The following is a 22,921-nucleotide window of genomic DNA, read 5'->3' as shown; positions in this document are numbered from 1 at the left end:
AAAGGCTGGCACAGATAGGTCTGTGTGAGGATCAAGAAATGGCCCAACGTCAACCATGGTTCTAGGCTCGCTGCCCATTCTGAGAGACCATGGACCCTTAGACAGGACACAGTCCAATGTCCAGCGAACACAGTTGCTTGTCAACGGAGCTGACTGGACCAGGCATGGACACCTGACCTAATGCTGAGCCAATCAGAGCCCTGCTCCTGGGAATTTGAACCCAGAGACCTAGTCAGATGGATGGTGGTGAGCAGGTGAACAGACAGGAAGCTCATCCTGGGAGTGGGAATTGGTGCCAGCCCAGGGAATGTGAGTAAGCAGAAGAAGCAGGAGTGCTTGAGGAGCAGAGAGAAGCCTGGGTCCCCCCATGAGCTGTCCTGTGTGTTTCCCTTGCTTGGTTTAGTCACTAAGTTGTGTCTGACTCTTTTGCAACCACATGGACTGTAGCCTGCCAGGCTCCTCTGTCCATGAGATTTTTCAGGCAAGAATTCTGGAGTGGGTAGCCATTTCCTTCTCCAGGGGATCTTCCCGACCCAGGGATTGAAGCCACATCTCCTGTGTCTTCTGCATTAGCAGGCGGATTCTTTATCGTGTGTTCCCCTTAACCTCCCTTGAATGAGGATGGATGGCTTTATGTTCCTGGCCACCAATGATCCCTGCTTGGCTGTAGGATGGGGTGTGTGTTCTGGGAGGTGCTAGATGTTAGAAATGAAACTCAGGAGTTTGGGGCCTCGTTGGGCAGGGCTTTGAATGCTTGGCTGAGAGACCACAGACTGTGTGTGCGTGTGTATGTGACTGAGGTTTCTGAGCAGCCTTGGGAGCCCCAGTGTAGTAGAAGAGAAATCTCCAAAGCTTAGACTTTGAGTGTCCCCAGACAGAGAGCTTCAAGGGCCAGGGGACAGTTCAGAGAGGCTTGCTTGGGTGCTCCCTATAGGGCTTGGGCCAAGATCACAGGCACGAAGGGGTCTGACTCCCTAGTACCCCCTCCCTCCAGTATGGTCAGTCTCAGGTAGCTGGCCCCTCAACCTCACACCCGGTGATCACCTACCACCCATGGGTCCATACCTGCCCTGTCCAGCCCGGGAAAATAAGACCCTTCTCCACCTCCAGCGTGGTGGCCTCAGAGGAGCCCAGGGTTTGGATTCCGACAGATCTGGGTTCCAATTACAGCTCACGCTTACAGTGTTGTGACTTTGAGCAAATCCCTTAACCTCTCTGAGCCCCAGGTTCCTCACGTGTAAATCATGTGCACTGTTCTTCCTCCTAGAGTGGTCATGAGGACTAAACCATACGGTGAATGTAAGAGGTCAGCATACGCCTGGCACCTGCACATATTCAGACAACTTCCTTCCCTCCTCCTTCTTCCTCGTTCAACGGGGTAAGTCTGGCAAGTGGACACAGCTCTTACTGCTGTGCTCTGAGTTCCAAGAAGGCAGGATGCTGGTTCACATTCATTCTCCCGCCCCTGATAATGAGAGTGATCCTGGAACTTCAGAGACAGTTAAAACGTGCTCACTGAGTAAATGAACGCATGGAAAAATAGTTCCTAGAGACCCAGCACCTGGAAGCCAGAGGCTGCTGCTTCCTCCCCCAACCCTTCCCTCTCCCCACCATGAGCACCTAGTCTGCAGAGCTGGCCCTCTGTTCACGTCATGGGAGCCCACGTCCTGTCGGTCCTAACCTCACAGGGTCCCCTGGGGCTACACACACACAGAACTTCCAGCTACTTCCCATCCTCTGTCCAGTGCCTCTCCCACTGGAGGCTGGGGACCACTTCCCCTGTCCCCACCCCAGGCCCCTGGCTGAAGCCTCCTGCCTAGCCGGTGCTGGGTCCTCCCCCGCTCCCCACCCAGTGTGTGGGTGTTTGCTTCCTATCTTATAACTTGACACTAGTCTTGCTGCCTGACACCCTATCCTTTCCTCTTTCACCCCCCTCAACCCTCTCTCCTCAGTGATAACCACTGTTCAGAGCATTGTTGTTGTTTAGTTGCCAACTCGTGTCCAACTCTTTGCACCCCCATGGACTGTAGCCCGCCAGGCTCCTCTATCCATGGGATTTTCCAGGCAAGAATGCTGGAGTGGGTTGCCATTTCCTACTCCTGGGGATCTTCCTGACCCAGGGATAGAACCCAGGTCTCCTGCGTTGGCAGGCATGTTCTTTGCCACTGAGCCACCAGGGAAGCCCATTCAGAGTATACCAGATATCTTTTCAGACATTTTCCTACACAGAGTTCAAAATCCTTCAATAGCATCCTGTTAACATAGCATTCCAATGCCACACCATAGATGCAAAGCCTTTTCTGATCTGGCCCCTGCTTTCCTCTCTGCCCAACACAGAGAGGAAAATTCAATTGCTCCCAAAGGACTTCTGTCTGTTCCAACACAGCAAGCTCATTCCCACCTCTGAGCCTTTGCCTAAGCTATTCTATTTTTGCCTGAAACAGTCTCACCCTGATTATCACACGACTAGCTCATCACTTAGGTTTCAACAAAAATGCCACCTTCTTGGAGAGGTCTTCCCTGGCCATGACATTTCTTGTAGCTCCCCATTTTATTCCCCAACATGTATTATTATTTGGAATTACCAGTTGCTGATTTATTCGTCTATGACCCATGGCTCCTTCTGAAATGTAACTTCCAGGAGAGCAGGGTCTCATCTGTTTCCCCGTCCTGTATCCCTAGTAACCAGATGAGATCAGGCACATAGAACTCTCTGTAAACACCTGTTGAAAGAACGGATCTTTCTACGTGCATTTGTGTAGCATTCACTCAACTGAAATGGGATCACGCTGTAGAGATTTTACAACTTGGCTTTTTCACTGAGCCCTAGGGTGGGCCCGATGGCTACCTTCAGTTCAGTTCAGTCGCTCAGTCGTGTCCGACTCTTTGCGACCTCATGAACCGCAGCACGCCAGGCCTCCCTGTCCATCACCAACTCCCGGAATCCACCCAAATCCAGGTCCATCGATGGCTACCTTCAGCGGTCACTATTGGCTCCCCTGCCTGTCAGTCACCATTCGGAGAGTTTCTAGCGGGCCCGCTCACGGAAAGGGGAGGGCCTACCTTTAGCTTCTCGCTGAGCTGGCTCTCCTTCCGCCCTCCGCAGGCCCTGTGGCCCCACTCAGGTTCCCTGGGAGCCTCTGTTGTCTCAGCCATGATCTTAGGGCTCCCATCTTCCAGCTGCTGAGAGTGAGTGACGGTGTGTATTCAAGGCCAAGCCCAGCGGCTTGGATTCGTGCTCCACGGAAGGAGTTTAACCGGATCTGCAAGCCCGCCACCCCCGACCCTGCACCAACACCCCCCACCACCTGCGAACGCTCAGGGTGGCCCCAACCTGCAGCTTAGAGCTGCACGCTCTGGCCTCCCTGCTCTGTCCCCTCTAGGGTGACAGGCAGGAAGGGGACCTCAGAGGCCCGGTGGGAGAGGAGGGCTGCCTCAGAGAAGGCCAGACGGGCCCTGAGCAGTCAGCCTGGCCCACTCTCCAGCACCTGCCCTGTCTTCTGGGAAAGATAAGAACGAAAATACGCCTTGCTGTCATCAAGCAATTAGGCAGAAATCAAATAATCCCAAGGACAGAAAAGCCAATTAATAAAGGAGCAACAAAAACTAACAGAACCACAGGGGCTGAGGGGAAATACTGAGAAAACACAAACAGGGCTGGGAGGCTGGAGGCTGTCAGGAGAGGGCTGGGCTCTAGGATGTGATGTCTGAGCTCAGAGGAGGCCCTGCAGGGCCCTGAAGTAGCTCACACGTGGAGGATGCTCTCGTCTGATGGGGGAGATGCAGGCACCCCTGAGAGAGCTCCTGGATCTACCAGGAGACATGGCCTCTGCCCTGGAACTTAGGGATTTCAGTTTATTAAGCTGCTGCTGTGTTTCAGCCCTTGTGCTATGTATTCTTACAGACCATTAATTCCTGAAAGGTTATTACTCTCAACTTCACCATCTCAATTAATGTAAAACCCAAAGAGCCCTCCCCCATAGCCCACCAGGCCCCCACTGTGACCCCATTACCTCCCCACAAAAAAGTGAAAAATGAAAGTGTTAGTCACTCAGTCGTGTCCAACTCTGTGCAACCCCATGGACTGTAGCCCACCAGGCTCCTCTGTCCATGGGATTTTCCAGGAAAAATAGTGGAGTGGGTTGCCATTTCCTTCTCCGGGGATCTTCCCGACTGAGGGATGGAACCCGGGTCTCCTGCATCGCAGGCAGGTTCTTTACCCCTAAGCCACCAGGGAAGCCCATCGTCTCTCCAAGGTCCTCACAACTGGCTTCCTTTCACCACCTTGGTCTCCTTGCCACTCCTCAAACTCTCCGGGCACACTCCTGCCTTAGGGCCTTTGCCTCTGTTCGCATCTGCCTGGAATGTCCTTCTCGATATTCATTCACAGGCCCTGATCCATCCACTCACTTTTTCCAGCTCAACTGTGACTTCTTCAGAGAGGCTTTTCTCGACTATGTTTCCTAAAATAGCTTCCCATCCTACCCTTCAGTCCTTATACCCTTACCCTGCTGGTCTACCTTTATAACAATTATTCCTACCACCTGACATTTAATATATTGATCTGGTTCTTTTCCATCTCCCTCCCACTAAGACATAGTTCCTTGAGAGGAAGTCCTTGCTCAGCATACCTAGGTATTCCACCATCCTTGTTGAATGAATGAGACAGCTGAAGCACAGAGAGGTTAAGTCACTTATCTAAGGTCACACCAGCACTGCGGGGCAGAACAGTTTGTGAGCTGAGGCCTCCTTACTGCCCAGCCCACACTCTTTTGCCCTCAGTATGCTGCTTCCCTGGCTTCCGTGGCTGTTGGCATAATGGTGTAGGCAGACAATGGCCTCTCAGAGACGTCCACATCCTTATCCCAAGGACCTGTGGATGTGTTAATTTATATAGCAAAGGAAATTAAGGTTGCAGATGGAATGAGGCTTGTTAATCAGCTGACCTTAAGGTAAGAAGAATGTCTTGCATTATCCTTGTGGACCCCAAATAATCACAAGGGTCCTTAAATATGGAGAAAAGAAGCTGAAGAGGCAAAGAGGATATGATGGCAAAAACAAGGTTGGAACGATGGATGGTGAAGACTTGCCCTCGAGATGGAGGGATCACGAGCCAAGGAATGCGGGCAGCCTCTAGATACTGGAAAAGGTGAGGAAACAGATGTTCCTCTAGAGCCTCCAGAAGGAGCACAGCTCAGCTGACACCTTGGTCTTAGCCAAGTGATATGCTTCTGGCCTCTAGAGCCGTAGAATAACAAATGTGTTTAAGCCACCAAGCTTGTGGTGCTGTGTTATAGCAGCAATAGGGAAACACTCATGGCAACTCCCTCCAGTATTCTTGCCTGGAGAATCCCATGGACAGGGGAGCCTGGTGGGTTGTGGTCCATAGATAGCATCGCAAAGAGTCGGATATGACTGAAGTGACTTAGCATGCAAGTGGGGAAGGTATACATATAATGACCTCAGGCTGGGAGCCCAGCCACAGGACTGAGACAGAAGGGGTGGTTGAACCTGGTGATGGCCCAGTACACAGACCGTCAGTAAACCTGAGACCCTTTGGGGTTTGGGAAGGCAGCTGGGGGAAGGCACTGCCTGTGGACTGGGGAGGTGCCCAGCAGGAAGACATGGCCAGCCTACATTCCTGGTGATGCTCCCCCTGCTGGGACTAGGGCCTGTTGGCTATGAATGCAGGCTGGGTGGAGAGAGCTTTCCAGAGCCCTGGGAAGCCATGCCCCCGATCCACAGTCCTTGTGTCATGGCAGGGCTCTCAGCCCTCATCCCATCCCCTCCATGCCTGCCTCTGGCTCACAAGTAAGCCCACACAGGCCCCCATGGGTGCTGAGCTGTAGTGGACCTTTGACCCTGGCCTGCGTGAGGCCTGGGGGAGGGACATTGTCTGGGAGATGGCCTGGGCTGGGAAGAGAAGCCAGCCAGGCAGGCAGGTGGGGGGCAGAAGGGACAAAGCCCTGGAAAGGTTGCTGCAAAGGTCACGCCCGAGTCTTGGACTTAATGCCTTGTTCACAGACATTAAACCTTGCCAGTTTGCCACTCAGAGGTTGCCAGGATGGAAAAGAGGACTTGATATGAAGGCGCTGGATGGGAGGCAGAAGACAAAATTATGTGCTGATCCCTCTAAAAGGTAAGGTGGCTGTGGAAGGCCTCAGGTCCCAGACGCAGATGGACAGACCTCAGCCTGGGCTGAGGACATGGGCTGGGCATCCTGGGGCAACAAAGCCTGAGTCCCCTCTCTTGGCTTCTGTCACCGCATCTCTTAAATGGGGACAGTAATTCAGTGTACACGTGTTTAGTCACTCAGTCGTGTCTGACTCTTTGCGACCCCATGGACTGTAGCCATCAGGCTCCTCTGTCCATGAGATTTTTTTCAGGCTAGAATATTGGAGTGGGTTGCCATTTCCTATTCTGGGGTATCTTCCCAACCCAGGGATCGTACCTGCATCTCCTGTGTCTCCTGCATTGCCAGTGAATTCTTTACCTGCTGAGCCAGGGAACCTGCAATTCAGGAAGCTAAGGATGCTGGAATTGGAGAAGGAAATGGCAACCCACTCCAGTGTTCTTGCCTGGAGAATCCCAGGGACGGAGGAGCCTGTTGGGCTGCCATCTATGGGGTCGTGCAGAGTTGGACATGACTGAAGCGACTTAGCAGCAGCAGCAGCAGCAAGGATGCCGGAAACCTGAGCTTTGTTTCAAAACTCATTTTGTGGAGACTTTGACCAGAAATGGAGGGCTTCCCTGGTGGCTTGGATAATTTAAGAATCTGCCAGCAATGTGGGAGACCTGGGTTTGATCCCTGGGTTGGAAAGATCCCCTGGAGAAGGAAATGGCAAACCACTTCAGTATTCTTGCCTGGAGAATTCCATGAGCAGAGGAGCCTGGCGGGCTGCAGTCCATGGGGTCACAAAGAGTCAGACATGACTCAGTGACTAACAGTTTGACCAGAAATGAGGCTGTAACCATACTGTTTATTCATGTTGCTTCCTGTCGATAGTCACGTGATTCTCTGCAGATACATACATGAGTGTCTTTGACTGTGGTGTGCATCCTTGGGAGCAGCATGAAAGAAACAGAATAGGCAATGAAAGATTTTTTAAAAATCTGGTTCCAAGAGTTTTGGGAAGTGGATTTGTACCTGTTTGTGGGGCTGACTTGAAGCACCCTCCATGGCTCCTTGGGCTCACTAAATACCCAGGTGGCCCTTGTAAGGAGGCAGTAGTATTCTCATTTTACACATCGGAAAACAGAGGCTCAGAAAGGTTAAGTAACTTTCTCAGGGAGCCAAACGGCAGAGCTGCAGCCACACAAAATTTACAATCTTAGACACGACGTAAGGCACTAAATTGAGATGTCTGTTAACCCAGAATGAGTTCTAGCCAGTGACTTGTGCCCTGCCTACCCTCCTTGGCTGTGGCTGCTGCTGGACACAGGACTCAGGGAAAGGCTGGCTGGAATCCTGGGCTATTCTTCTGTGTTCAATTTGACACAGGTGGAATTTGGGAAAGCTACCACATCCCTGGGAGACCGGGGCCTTGTGCCGAGAGCTGTTAAGTACCAGCGCGTGGAAATGATCTGCCATCCAGTAGCTTCTCCTCCCACAGCCGTTCTCATCAAGGCCTCTGGACATCAGAAAGGCAGGCTCTTGCTTCATCACAACTGGTGGGAGGGTGCCGGCTCCTGCTTTGCTGTTTGGAGCCTGTGTGACCTCTGATTTCCTTGAGCCAGGGAACTGTGGGGTCCGAGAGGGATGAATGAAGGTGACTCAGCATCAGTGGACCATGCTGGGCCATGTGGGGGCCTGCCCAGTGAAGCCAGGGTCCCTGCTCTCTGGCATAGCTAGGCCACTATGTGTAGCTTGAGTGGGTGCTTGAAGGCGGTGGGCAGTTCAAAGAACCAAAGCATTACACACATAGATCACCACTGAGGAGCAAGGGGAGACACAGGAGCTTGTGCTTAGCGACACCCAGAGTGTCCCCGGCAGTGCCCCTGAGTGCAGCCCAGAGGTTGAATGGAGCCCAGAAGGGATTGCAAATAAGCTGAGTGCTGCAATCAGGATCTAAGAGCATCTCTGTTGTTTGTAGCAAAGACTAGAATCTGACAAGATGAAGTTTTACAGGGACAAAGAGGACATCCTGCTTTGAGGCTATGTCAGCAGGATAATGAAGATCTGGGGGCTTTAGCAAATAAGTCAGCTGATACGTAGCAGCAATGGGTTGGTAGGGGAGGTATGGATACCCAGGCAGCTAACTTCTGGGATTTTGTCATACAAAACAGGAGCCAAAGTAAGTGGAAGGTGGTTCTTCTTTGGGCAAGTCTGGTTCCAAGTGAAGATTTAGGAGGGATATTGACAAAGTGGGCCAGTCCAGAGATGGGCACACGAGGGGCCTTGAAACTTATTTGAAAGGAGGGCCTGGGGCTGATACTAGACATTGAAATCCAGGGATAGGAAACTCCCTGTCTGAGAGGTCACCGTTTTTAGACAGCTGGGAAAACTCAGATCTAAAGGCTGAAGGGCATGGAAAAGCCTGAGAGACTCAGACTAGTGACAAAGAAGAACTTTCTAAACCCATCAGAATACCAGTGCCAAGGTTTCATCTCCCTCGGGCTTCTATTAAGAATATGATACTCTCTTTCCTACACCTCCTTGATACAACCACTATGGAGGACTGTATGGAGGCTCCTTTAAAAACTAAAACTAGAGTTACCAAGGGAAAAAAACTGAAGGTTGCTCAGTTGTCTAACTCTTTGCAATCCCATACACTGTAGCCTGCCAGGCTCCTCTGTCCATGGAATTCTCCAGGTAGTAATACTGGAGTGAGTAGCCATTCCCTTCTCCAGGAGATCTTCCCAACCCAGGGATCAAACCCAAGTCTCCCACATTGCAGGCAGATTCTTTACTGTCTGATCCACCAGGGAAGAGCTACCATGTGACTCAGCAACTCCACTCCTAGGCATATACCTGGAGAAAAACAGAATTTGAAAGGATACGTGCACCCTGATGTTCATTGCAGCACCATTTACAATAGCCAGGACATGGAAATAACCTAAGTGTCCAACAACAGATAAATGGATAAAGATGTGGTACACATATATATATGGTGGAATATTACTCAGCCATAAAAAGGAATAGCATTGTGGCATTTGCAGAGATGTGACTGGACCTAGAGACCATCATACAGACTGAAGTAAGTCAGAAAGAGAAAAATAAATATTGTATAATATGGCTTATAGATGGAATCTAGAAAAATGGTACAGATGAATTTATTTGCAAAGCAGAAAGAGAGTCACAGATGTAGGGAACAAACTTAGGGTTACCAAGGGGGGAAAGAGGGTAGAATAAACTGGGAGATTGGGATTGACATAAATACACAAATCTGTGTATAAAGTAGGTAACTCACGAAAGCATAATGTATGGCACAGGGAACTCTACTCAGTGCTCTGGTGGCCTAAATGGGAGGGAAATCTAAGTATAACTGATTCACTTTGCCACACAGCAGAAACTAACACAACATTGTAAAGCAATTATATTCTAAAAAATTATTAATAAAATTATGAATGCAATTTAATACTAATAAAAAGAATCAGATGCCCTCTCTGTGCAGGTGGCTGACACAGTGCAGGGCAGAGATCGAGGTGTGGCCCTACAAGCCCCAGGGCGTGGCTATGGGGAGTTGGATGGAGGGCCAGGAACCCGGGCCAGACAGGCGGCCTCTGCTGGCTCCCAGGCCGGCAGGGGAGGAGGTGGGCAGGGGGCTAGCAGGCACACTCTCCCTTTTAATTACCCCTCTGCCTAATTGGTCTTTCAGCCTCCCCTCCCGCTGCTGGGAAAAGGTCTTTGTTGGCTGTCTGTATGTTTACCAAGCAAATGGTTTTTAAAAGCTTTCATAGACACAAAGAACCCATTTAGGAGGCTTGGTGGATAAAATTATTTATAGAGATTAATGGTTATCGTTCTCATGCCTTTAGGAAATCAGGAGCCATGTGGGTGGTGGGGCTGGCGGGGCCAGGATGCTTCTGCGGCTGCCCTTTCTCCTGCTGGCCCCGCTCCCGGTCCTGACAGTCCTCCTGCTTCTCTCTGTCCGCTCTCTTCTGCTGTCTCTTCTGCATCTTGTCCATTTTCCTTTTCCAGTTCCCCTTTCGCTCACTCTGTCTTTCCCCTCCTCCCTTCCCTTCTTCCTCTTTCTTGCTGTAGATGATAGATTCCTTATTTTCTCACTGCCTGTCTTCCTCCAGGTCTATATTTGGATTTGTAGGTGTATCTCTGTGTGTGTGTTCTCTGTCTTGGTGAATCTCTTCAGCGCTCTCTCTCTTTCTTTCTCTGCTTCTTTGTAAGTCTCCATCTCTCTCTCTCTCCTCCATCTCTCTTTCTCTCTGTTATTTATCTCCCTCATCTCTCTGGTCTCTGTCTCTGTCTTTCCCCCTCTTCTCTCCAGCTGGATCCTGTTGGCTTTGTCCGGATAACCACATCAGGCCCCAGGCATTGGTGGGCAGCTCTTCTCTAAGGGCCTTTCATATGTGTCTCCTGCCCCAGTGCAAGGGCATCTCAGTGGGTGCTGGGGTGGGTGTTCCTGAGAGCCCTGGACCCTTTGCCTCCACTGGGGTGGGTTCCCTTAAGGGTCATTTGGTGTGGGGCCTTCAGGGTGGGACCCTCTGCTCCTGCAGAGACAAAGCCTAGAGTGAAAGAACCTGCTGCCCAAGGTCACCCAGGAGTGGAGGGGAGCAGAGAGAGGCGAGACTGGGAGGCAGTGCACCCCTCAGGCTGAGACCATGAGGCAGAGTGTAGATCCTAAGTGCGGGTGCAAGGGGGCTCCCAAGGGTCAAGGGTTCCAGAGGGAAGTAGGACTGTCATCTCCTGGGAAGATCTGAGTCTACTCTCCTTTTCATCCCTCCATCCACCCACCCATCCATCCATCCATCCCTCCCTCCCTCCATCTCCAGGCTTGCAGTTGAACCTCAGAAGCTCTTTACTGAGCCTCTGTGGGGGCTTTCAGATCACCTGCTTTCCAGGAAACCAGCTTGCGGATTCCAGCAGAGCGGTGCTGCAGAGGCGGGTGGGGGCGGGGTGGGAGGTCATTCCGAGCAGAGCAGCGGGTGGAGGGGTCTCCGCCCCTATGCTCCCTGGAGGGGGTGCCTGGAGCGCTAAACCTTGGTGCCAGGAGCAGTTTGCTTGCCCACAGGGCCCCCTAACTACACTGAGGTGGGCATAGCAACCTGGGCCCTGGACTCCTGGGATTTTGATGGCCAGGCCTTTGCAGCCGCATAATCCTTCTGCCCCATCTGCTTATTAAATGGCCCTGGCCTTTTTCTTTCCTCGGGAATTGATGGGGGGAATTCAAATTGGGGTGGGTGGGGGTCCTCGGTTCCTGTTTTCTGGCTCTGTACTTGAACTTACATTTGGAGACATTTTGAATCTCCTTATCATCTGGATTTCAATTTGCCAGTTTATAGGATGGAATGAACAATGCTGACCTCACTTAACCTTTCCCGGGGGGATTAATAATTAATAAAGACAATGCTAGCTGCCAGCATTTATTCAGAGCTTACTGTGCTCTGGGCCCTGGGCTGAGATTTCTCAGCATGGTTCTAGTTCATGCTCACAGCCTCACGGGGTGAGGTCCTGTCCTCTGTGTGGGAAAATGAACAGGTGAAGCCCCCGCACAAGGCCCTCAGAGACTAACAGGTGTGTGATGCGCTGCCCGCTTCTCTTTTCACTGACCCACACCGGGGGCCCCAAAGAGCCAGAGGTTTGCCAGGGGCTTTGGTGGGAAAAAGTGCTTATCTCCTCCCTGGGGAAGGAAGCGCCGATGTAAGGACGTCTTCCCTGGGGTTGGGGGGAGTGGCCGCTGAGGCAGGTCAGCTCCCCAGGAGTCCAGAAGCCCCCACATCCCCGCGAGGATCTGGGGGACCACGCTTGCTCGGGGTGGAAACAGAGGGCCTGTCTGGGCCCATCTGAAGGCGGGGCCGGTTGGGAGGTGAGTGGCAGCTGGGCTGAGGCCTAGGGAAGGTGGAAGAGACCAGATGGGGGCCCTCCTGGTGGTTTCCACTCTTAGAGCTCCTGGCACGCAGCAGGTGCTCATTTAATGCTGCCTGAGGAGCCCAGCAAAAGATCCCGAGTGCCCGTTTTCCAGAGCCCTCCTCTCTGAGACCCACAGACTGGGCAAGACTGGGAAGATGGCCCCTTTCTGCTCAGAATGCGGGACTGGGGCTTCCCTTTAGGAGGAAGTACTGACGTCTTTCCACGCTTCTGTTAGCAAAAACACTATGGACCAACTGTCCAGAAGAATCACTAGGACCCCTCTGGCCTCACTCCCCACCTGTCATGCCTGATGACAAGGGAACACCTAGCCAGGAGCAGCAGTCCTGGGGCCAGTCAGACCTCTGGGGTCACACTCTTGTCACTTGGGGGCACCCTGCCCCTAACCCCCACCATCCCAGGGTCCAGATGCCAAGCTGGCCGCTGGAGTATTAAAGGATCATTTATTTTGAAAAAGTACCACCATGACTCTCATACTGAAATAAAATGAACATGTGTCAAAGATTGTATTTAACTCATTAATTAGTGAGGGGCCCCATGAGATGATACAACCTGTTCCAAGGAGAATTCAAAGTACCTCACGTATAGAGTCAAAGAAGGCATCCTGAAATGAATTTACAAATAGATGCAAAACCTGGCAAATCTAGTCTGTGGCCACGGAACAACAAGCAATGGCATTTGGCTGAAAACAATTTGCATTTCTATGGGCAAGAATTATTTGCATTATTATCAGTTGGATGTGAATGACAGCAGGGCAAGGGTCGGAGGAAAAAGCTCAGGAGAGGGGCCCTGCATCTGCATGTTTGCATGGACAGCCTCCGGCTGGTCTGGCTTGTCCAGACTGGGCATCACCTGCAGGGGCTGTGCCCTGCACACCTGTGCCCAATCCGGAAGTGGGCTGAATCAGGCTAAGGATCTGAGACCTGTGTTTACCTGCCGGTGAGCAGTTCATGACCTGAGCACTGTACGTGGACTTGTAAATGATCCATGCTAAGGCTGAGGAAGGTGTCCTCTGCATCGTGGACAAAGCACACTAGAGCTGGCAGGGCAGTGAATGGAAGGCCAGATGCAGGAGGAGATGGAGAGAGGGGGATCCCTCGGTGACAGGAGGTTAGGAGTTTCCATAGCTGGTGGGGTGGGACAGGGAGGGGGGGAAGCGGTTTGCAGGGACTGAGGGAGATGTGGAGGGAAAAGGAGAAAAGAGGGGAGAAACAGAGAGGTAGCTTGCCATGGGAGCAAAAGTCCTAGCCGGGAAACCTGGGGCTGGGGTCCCACTCTCAGCTCCAGCTGCCTGGCCTTCCGGGTGGAGCCCACTGGGGACTCAGCTTCTCACTGGTTGGAGGTGGGGGTGACTCAACAGAACCTGCATGGCCCCATTAATTCTGATTGCTCTTGGGTCTGGTATACTCAAGAGCTTGGTGTTCCCCAGACCTGTCAACTCTTGAGAGTTCCTTGGACTGCAAGGAGATCCAACCATTCCATCCTAAAGGAAATCAGTCCTGGGTGTTCATTGGAAGGACTGATGCTGAAGCTGAAACTCTGATACTGTGGCCACCTGATGTGAAGAACTGACTCATTGGAAACGACCCTGATGCTGGGAATGATTGAAGGCAGGAGGAGAAGGGGATGGCAGAGGATGAGATGGCTGGATGGCATCACTGAGTCAATGGACATGAGTTTGAGTAGGCTCCGGGATTTGGTGATGGACAGAGAGGTGTGGCGTGCTACAGTCCATGGGGTTGCAAAGAGTTGGACACGACTGAGCGACTGAACTGAACTGAGACCTGTCGTGCACCTCTGTGCCTTTGTGCATGCTGTTCCCTTGCTTGGAATGCCCTTCCTTCCTTGGCTGCCTGGCAAAGTCCTGTTCATCTATCAAGGCCAATCTTGTTGGAACATCATCTCTTTTTAGCATTCAAGATGCTCCTAGGCATAAGGAATGGCTCCTCTTCATTACTGCATTATAATGTAGTAGATGGAGAGCAAGGTACTTAAAGTCAGGCAGGCTGAGTCTAAACTCTGGTTCTGCCACCTCTTTGCAGAGCAAAGATAGTCTCTCTGAGCCTCAGTATTCAAATCTCTAAATTAGCAATAGGGGACTTCCCTGGAGGTCCAGTGGTAAGGGCTCTGTGCTTCCAATGCAGGTGGCGTGGGTTCGATCCTAGGTCAGGGAACTAACATCCCACATGCAGCAAGTTGTGGCAAAAAAAAAAAAAATTTAATGGCAATGGGACCATTTCATTTAAGTAATGGCACCCACCTCACAGTGCTGTGATATTTCCAGGCAATAATGCTTGTAAATCCCTCAGCCCTTCCCTGGAACCTGGATATGCTCAATAAATGTTAGCTGTAACTATGACCTATGAGATTACAGGTTATAATATAACAACTAGCTGAGGTGCCCTGGCCTGAGCCCCAAGAGTAAAGCCCCTGTCCATCCCATCATCAGGCTCCTTCTGGGCTCTCAAACTCGACTTCCCTGGTGACTCAGATGATGAAGAATCCGCCTGCCATGCAGGCGACCTGAGTTCTGTCCCTGGGTTGAGAAGATCCCCTGGAGGAGGAAATGGCAGCCCACTCCAGTATTCTTGCCTGGAGAATCCCATGGACAGAGGAGCCTGGAGGGCTACAGTCCATGGGATTGCAAAGAATCAGACACGACTGAGTGACTAACACACACACACACATACACACACACACACACACACACACACACGGGACAGCATATCAGCTTCCATCACTGGGGTCAGTTTTGTCCAGAAGCCCCACTGAGAAGGGCTGCGTCTCACTTCCTCGTGTGTCAGCCTTGCCTGGTGCAGTGCCTGGAGCTCAGCGGGCCAGCTGCGAAACCCCATTGGATGTAATGACTTTGGAAAAAGGATGACGGAAGTGGAAGGACAGGGAAGGACTGATAGAAGCAGAGAGACTTAGCCAGGCCAGGTGTGGCGGTCTGAGCTGCCAAGCAGAGCTGCCAGGGATGGCGATAATTGGCTTGGGAGGGAGGGAAGGACCGACCCAGCTAAGGCTGGCTGCTGAGAGGAGGGGCGGGCATCTGCGTGGGAGCTTATCTCTCAGGACAAGGAGCCCCTGGACTTCCTCCAGGACACGGGAACTCGCCCTGGAGATCTCTGAGGATGGCTGGAGGTGGTGGGGGTATGTGAAATTCAAGCCTCAGTTTCCTCTAAGGGCAAAAATGGAAACTTAGCCTTCCTTCCAGGCAGCTGCTGCTAGGAGATGCTCTTCCGCTTTTAGGGAAGATGGAGATGTGGGCTGGGAGGGGAGGAAGCCCTACACTCATCTTGTCCAAGCGCTGCCTCATAGAACTGAGGCACGGAGCAGGACCACCACACAGCGGGTGGACCCGCATGTGAGTGCATCCTCTCGTGCGGTCTCATTTCACAATCACAGAGCTGTGGGAGGCAGGGCGGCCAGAGCTTATTCTTCCTATTTTATAGATGAGAAAGTGGACACAGAGAAGGGATGCTCAAGCCCAGGTCAAACAATGAATCAGTGATGGAGCAGTGAATTCAGGATCTAGACTCCCATCCAGCCTTCTCCATCTGGGGTGGGGGCTGTCCCTTGGCATGAGCTGGGGCTGTGTTCCAGGTCAGTCCGTAGTCAACTCAGAGCCCGCATGCAGCCTGGTGATGGAATGGACAGGGGCTCAGGCCCGGACACCTCAGCTCATGGTGGCTGGCTTGGCAAGGCCCTGGGCTCCCAGGTTGCTTTGGAAACTGAGGGGCCAGAGGCTGCCAGGCTTGTTGGTGGCATGGCTGCCACACTTCGAGAATGGGGATGAGCTGGGACTTGGGAAGTGGCGATGGGCGGTGCTCCAGCAGCCTGGCTTGGTCCTGGCACTCACTGTCCCCTTGGATCCCAGCTGCTCTGGGTCGGTCCTGCCACCACACAGGGTCCACCCTGGAGGCCTGGATGCTCCCAAGAGGAGCCGCCTCTTCCCTATCCTTAGCCACACGCAGTTGGGAACTGAGCCACTGAGTTCCTCTGTGGGCCAGGGAACCCAGGACTCCTGAGCCTCCAGCTCCTCTCTCTGTCCTTCACTCCCTGCTTTAGCTACCTGTCTGCTCTTTCTGGCTGGTTGCAGAGACTACAAGGCCAGGTGAGAGTGGTCAACTCCAGTTTTATGAGGATCCTGGACCTCTAAGCAAAGGTGGGAGGCATGGCAGGGGGTGGTGGTGTGTAGGGACTAACATTTACTCAATCCATCTGTGCCATAATTAATCATCACAAAACTCTACAAAGTAACTATCATTGTTCCCATTGTACTGACCAGGAAACTGAGGCTCAGACACAATCATCCACCCAGCTAATGTCTTAGAGCTTCTAAGAGGTGGAACCAGGTCTCAAAGAAAGCTCTCAAGCACACCACTCTTTCTCCATCCCCCTACACCCCAATGGTAGGAAGTACAGAGGCAGAAACAAATGACTCCCCAAAACATGATATATGCAATGACAGAAATTCAGGGAAGGTGCTCTGGGAACTCAAGGGAAGAGGCCGAAAATTCAGATGGGAGACACCAAGGAAGATTTCACAAAGGGGAGGCGTTGGAGCTGAGCTTTGGTGAATGAGTCCAGGCTTCTGTAGTTGGAAGAAAGAGCCAGAAGAGCTTCTCTGGGGGAACGGGCAGCAGGAACAAAGGCTTGAGTGCCTGTCTAGAAAGTTTGGGCTGGATTCTGTAGGTTTTATCCCTTACAGATGTGATTATTTGATTATCTTCTATCAATTACCAATAAGCCCCTTGAGGGCAGAGGGGATGTCTTTTATTCACATTTTCTCCATCATCCTCGTGAACCTTAGCACACCGAGGGCATACAACAGATGCTCAAGAAGTACTTGTCAGTCAAATGAGCAGGGCTGGTTTTAGCTCACCGTCTTGGGACCCTTTGATTTGCTCCTCCCTTCATGGGTCTCCTGCACACCTTGGACTTTTCACCTTTGCACTCAACTCCTGTGTAAGGGATTTCTCCACTGGCCCTCAGACAGCTGCAGCATCCTCTCCGAGGAAGCCCTGGAGGCTGAGTCCCACCAGCCAGACCAGGCTCCTGAACTACGGAAGGTGGAGGCTCCACTCCCCAGCAGCTCTGACCTCTGCGTCCCCTCCCTCCTCAGCCGGCCCATGCCTACCATCGGCAGAGCCCAGGGCGAGTGCAAATAATGCCCACGTGCCACGTCTAAATACCGAAATGTCATTCATTCAGCGATCAGACAGGCAAATAAAGTGTATTTTTTCCCCCTCCCTTGGCAAACATACCCTCATAATGACAAAACTGAAAAGAATATACAGAATTATAGTGGCAAATCTTGAAGAGTTTTTTATTACCATGCATGTATGTCCTGGTGTCCTTTGAAGGGATGGGGCTGATGTTGGGATGAGGAATACAATGAAGATATATAAAAAAAGCCAGACACCAAAGTGATAATGCATGATTCTGATGATGTGACGTTCAAGAACAGGCCAAATGAATCTATGATGATAGAAATCAGAAAAATCAGTTTTCTCGGGGATTGAAAGGAGTATGAATGACCTGTGTGGGCTGATGAAGTTGTTTTATATCTAGATCAAAGTGTTGGGAATATGCGTGTTTACACGGATCCAAACTCATCCAACTGTATTCTTAAATGAGGGTATTTCACTGTATGTAAATTGCACCTCAAATGCTACCATAAAAGACTTGATAACATCAGAATCATGAGAAAGTTAGAATAGATTAGTGTCAAAATCATGTAGAAAACAAGATGTAAGTAATGCTTAAATGATCACATATTTACTCCGTAAAATTTATCTTTCTTGCCATTATGTCAGCAAAATCACTGATATTGTTGTTATAATCAGGATTTCATATAATTTGTGTTCTCTTGACAGTAATGATCTCAAGCAGTCTTATTGGATAGAAATATGTGAGCCACAAATGTGGGTCACGTATAGAATTTTATAGTCTGCATTTTCAGTTTAGTTCAGTCGCTCATTTGTGTCCAACTCTTTGCGACCCCATGAACTGCAGCATGCCAGGCCTCCCTGTCCATCACCAACTCCTGGACTCCACCCAAACCCATGTCCATCGAGTCAGTGATGCCATCCAACCATCTCATCCTCTGTTGTCCCCTTCTCCTCCTGCCCTCAATCTTTCCCAGCATCAGGGTCTTTTCCAAATGCAAAAAATGCAAAAAATGCAGGTGAAATTAATAATACATTTATTCAATCCAAGATGTCCAAACTGTTATTTAAACAGGTAATCAATATAAAATATTATTAATGATATATTTTATGTTTCTTTTTTTCATATAAGTTCTCCTAGTGGTAAAGAACCTGCCTGCCAATGCAGGAAACATAAGAGACATGGGTTCAATCCCTGGATCAGGAAGATCCCTTGAGAAGGAAATGGCAGCCCACTCCAGTATTCTTGCTTGGAAAATCCCATGGACAGAGGAGCCTGGCGGGCTCCAGTCCATGGGGTCACAAAGAGTCAGACACAAATGACGTGACTTAGCACTAGCGTACCCTAGAATTTAGTGTGTGTTTTACACGTACAGCACATTTCAATTCAAACTGGCCACATTTCAAGTACTCAGTTGTAATCTGTAGAGAATAGCTACTCTATTTGAAGATCAACTAAAGAATAAAAAGATAAAATGTAATTTTATTCAAAGTATACAAAATTTGAATACATTGGATATCGGCCCTGGGATTTCTTTGGAAGGAATGATACTAAAGCTGAAACTCCAGTACTTTGGCCACCTCATACGAAGAGTTGACTCATTGGAAAAGACTCTGATGCTTGGAGGGATTGGGGGCTGGAGGAGAAGGGGACGACAGAGGATGAGATGGCTGGATGGCATCACTGACTCGATGGACGTGAGTCTCAGTGAACTCCGGGAGTTGGTGATGGACAGGGAGACCTGGCGTGCTGCGATTCATGGGATCGCAAAGAGTCGGACATGACTGAGCAACTGATCTGATCTGATCTGATCATTAAACACTTAAGTTCAAATGATAACAAAAATTTAACAGCTATATATGTTCCAACAAAGTCTTAATAATGATCTATTAAAATTAAAAGGTGTAATCCACATTGTAATCAATGAATATAAAAAATTAATCAAAATTATTTAAAGAAAGCTGAAATTTAAAAAATTTTTTGAAAAGGTATTGGAGTGTGTGCATACTCAGTCACTTCAGTCGTATCCGACTATTTGCAACCCTATGAACTGTAGCCTGCCAAGCTCCTCTGTCCATGGGATTCTCCAGGCAAGAATACTGGAGTGGGTTGCCATGCCCTTCTCCAGGGGATCTTCCTGTCCCAGGGATCAAACCCAAGTCTCTTGCATCTCTTGGATTGCAGGTGGATTCTTTACCACTGAGCCACCTGGGAAGCCTTGAAAAGGTATTTAAGTATCATTAAATATTTTTATTAAAAAGATGTTCACAACTCTAGTGTTAAAAGTCCAATTTTTTTCCTTAATGTAATGAATTAGTACCATGCCTTTTACATCTAGACCTACATTTACACTGTATGATTAATAAGAATTGTTGAAGGTAGCAAAATGTTCCTTAGCTGCCCTGTCAACTAGAGCAAAGACTACAAATAATAACTTGATAATTGTGAGTACTTCCAGAACCATTAATTGGAACAGTCAGACAGCTAGAAAAGGACACTCGGCATTACTTAGAAATGATACTTTGTTTTTTAAGCATCTTTGGCATTCATGCTATCTGAGAGCAAGGATTTGAAAAGCTAATTAACTCATCTTCTTGCGGAAGGGCTTCTGCAGCTCTCATGTACCCTGTGTTCTCCATCCCACCCAGAGGAGCCTGAGGCCGGCGGCAGCAGACCCCAGAAACCTTCTTAGCATTCTGACTTGGTCATCTCCGATTCTGCAAACCCAGAGCAAAAGTTGTGAAGACCCCCATTTCCCTGGAGCCTGAACAGTGTTATGAGAGCAGGGGTTTAGGGTTAGGGGCTGTGCCACGCCAGCACTGAGCAATCCTGAGTGACAAGAGGGGCCCGTGTGCTCTTTAAGGTGTGTGATATTAGAGTTCCAGCGGACAGCCACCTGGTTGTATAGCTGCACAGCCACACCCACTTGTTCAGGCATTGTCTGTGGCTGTTCTTGGGCTAAAAGATTGGAGCTGTTTTAACAGAAATCAGACCCTATAGCCTGAAAGCCTGGAATATTCGCTCTCTGCTGCTTTAAGACATTTGCTGTCCGGGGTCTTGACTGGGTCTGAGTGGTTCCCCTCCTTGGGGCCTGTTGAATTGAGACCTTGGATGCCATGGGGATTTGGTCTAGACTTCTTCTGTAGTTGCAAGCCTCTTAAAAGAGGAGACCCCCCAAAGGAGGCCCCCAAGTTCAATTCTTAGGGGTTCAGTTGTCCTGTAGTGAGTCCCCATGTCATTTGGGATAACGTTCTCTCACCAGTGAGACCAAAGTAACCAAGTGGCTGAGCAGACCGGGAGAATGGTCCTCTCCCCTTCCTTCCTTCTGCCAGCCCCTCCCCAGCCTTGGTAAGAATAGCCATGAGGGAACTTCCCACAATCCTTCACTCTCCTTTCCAGGAGCGCATCTGACACTAAGCTCTGTCTTCTGGTCCCAGTGTCCTGGGCAGAGGTGGTGACAGCCAAGAGATCTTGCTGTGCTGGGCACCTTGTCTGCCTGGGGGGGCCTGAGTGTGTGCCAGTGTGGCCAGAGATGTAGGGTAAATAGATAAAGGGCATAGTGTGGGTGTGGGGGTGCCCATCTCTGTTGCCTCACTGGTCACAGTGGCATTTTGTTTGATTTTGCACCTGTCACTTCTGCTAGATACATTGCTCTTGGTCAGCCCCTTTGTGGCTACACAGTGCTGGGCACGAGTGGACCCACCATCAAGAGATGCAGTCTGTTGTCTTGGCACATGTTCTATTCCAGGCATGGTTGGGGTTAAAAAGGAGAATGAAAAGGGTTCGGCGCCTCAAGTAACTCACCCCCCACCCCAGGAAGAGGCAGAGGGGCCAGTGGCTGGAGCCCTCACTCTGAGGACAGACGCCTCAAGCAAACGCTCCCTCTGATGGTTCCAAGCAGGGCACATAATTCAGCTTGGAAGGATGGGGAAGCTTCAGCAAAGGGGTGACAAATTGAGCTACTTGTTGAACGAAAGCGTGAACAGATGAGAATGAGAGCCTGATGCTGGGGCCGTGGACTTTAAAAATGTGGAAAGGGATTGCTTCTGAAGTTTTAAATGAAATTCATTTAAAATGTCCCTTGGCTGAAAGGAGGGCAGGAGGAGAGGGTTGGAGGGGCAGGGCTGCTGGGAGCAGGAGGACCAAGGCAAAGGAGACGGAGCCCCCTGTCCAGGCTCTCAGCGGGCAATCCCTGCCTCGAGCTGCTGGCCCAGGAACCCCTCGCTGTTGAGCGAGAAAGGGATGAGCCACTGTAGCTTGAGGACAGATCTCTTTTAATTTTGCTCTTCAGAGGAGCGGGTGGGCCAGCGTTGGAGTGAGAGATTGGCTTGGTGAGGAATGGCTCTGCTGACTCTACAAACACCCTCGGTGCGAGAGCAGAGAGAAACGCCCCCTCCGCTCCCCTTTCCTGGGACTGGAGGCCTGGAGGGAGGAAAGGACTGCTCTCCTGGGCACACAGAAGTAGTGCGTCTCAGAGAGTGAAGCTGGGGTCCTTAGGAACCATCTTTCACGGGCCTCTGTCATAGCTTGCCTGGAGTTTTAAGGGGGAGTCTGTGGGAGGGTCCTTAGGGGTTCTCCGTCCTCCCTGAATAGTGTGTGAAAATTTGTGTAAGTAGAAAAGTGCGGGGAGTGGACCCAAGTTAAGATTTCATGGATCCTGCTCTCTTGCTTAACAAATGGAGAGGGGAGGGACTCGTCTAATACCATGCAGCAGGTCTGTGGATCTGGGTGCATGGCTGGGTGGTACCTCCCCACCGTCCAATGCCTGCCTGGTTAAAGAGGGGCACTGAATGAGAGAACCAGGTCTCCTGGTGCCCCCCGCATGCTCTTTCCCCTGGTGATCCATGGGGCAGAAGGCCTAGGGGGGCGAGAGGTAGGGATAAGACTAGGGGTTTAAGCAAAGTCTTGGTATGTGTAACTGTGTGGATGAGCTGCCCTCCCACTTCCCCAGGAGGTCCTAACAGTGGGGAGGGGGGCACTGATGAGCAAGGATACAGACCAGAAGCACCTACGAGGACCTCTCACCTGGGGCGGAGCCTTATCTCCCCTCTCCCCACTGCAAACAATGCCTACCTAGGGCAGGGAGAGGGGCGGAGGGCAGGTCAGATACAGATTCGAGGTGACTCTGAGACCCAAGTCTGCAGTGGGGAGAGCTGGGCGGAGAGGCCAGGGAGGAGGGTGCCGTGGTGGTCCCAGGGTAAAGGAGGGGCTGGGAAATTAGATAGAAAGAGCACTGGAGTCAGCCTGGTCCCTGCTGGTGACAAAGGAGCCAGCAGGGGCCTCACGCTGGGGCTGGGAGCTTTAAAAATGCAGAAAGGAATCGCTTCTGCAGGTTCAGAATCAATCTAGCTCCAGTCCCTGCTCCGACTTCATGTCACCCTGGGCCAGACTTGGTGTCTGTCTCAGTTTTCCCATCTATTAAACAAGATAAGACATTTGGACCCCATCTGTTAAATGAAATAATCATAGTTGCTGCCCTTCTTAGCAAGCGAGACAGAAGACATCGGAGACAGAAGACATCGGAGACAGAAGTGTGGACATGAAGGCACTTTGCTGCTGAGAACAGACAAGGACTCAGCAAGAAGGTTGGTGTTGAAAGAAATGATGGGGCAGGGGTAGAGGAGAAGGGGAGCAGGGAAGGGGCGGGCTGGGAGAAGGCAGCGTTGACCCCACTCGAAGTGTCCAGGTGTTTTCCTGGAA

The 22,921-nt window shown here is 50.8% G+C and overlaps 1 long non-coding RNA gene across 2 annotated transcripts; it reads left to right on the top strand.

Moving 5' to 3' along the window:
* Window positions 1-250: 250 nt before the first annotated feature.
* LOC112583786 lies at window positions 251-22,840 on the top strand. Of its 2 annotated transcripts, none has more exons than XR_003108023.3 (4): window positions 251-309; window positions 1,268-1,378; window positions 6,025-6,139; window positions 22,707-22,840. It is a non-coding gene; the product is annotated as an uncharacterized LOC112583786 (long non-coding RNA). The 2 variants fall into 2 exon arrangements; XR_003108022.3 differs by lacking the exon at window positions 22,707-22,840 and adding an exon at window positions 7,502-8,779.
* Window positions 22,841-22,921: the final 81 nt, after the last annotated feature.

The sequence above is a fragment of the Bubalus bubalis genome, chromosome 3, assembly GCF_019923935.1.
Source record: "Bubalus bubalis isolate 160015118507 breed Murrah chromosome 3, NDDB_SH_1, whole genome shotgun sequence".
NCBI classification, from domain to species: domain Eukaryota; kingdom Metazoa; phylum Chordata; class Mammalia; order Artiodactyla; family Bovidae; genus Bubalus; species Bubalus bubalis.
This window is presented reverse-complemented; position numbering and strand designations above follow the sequence as displayed.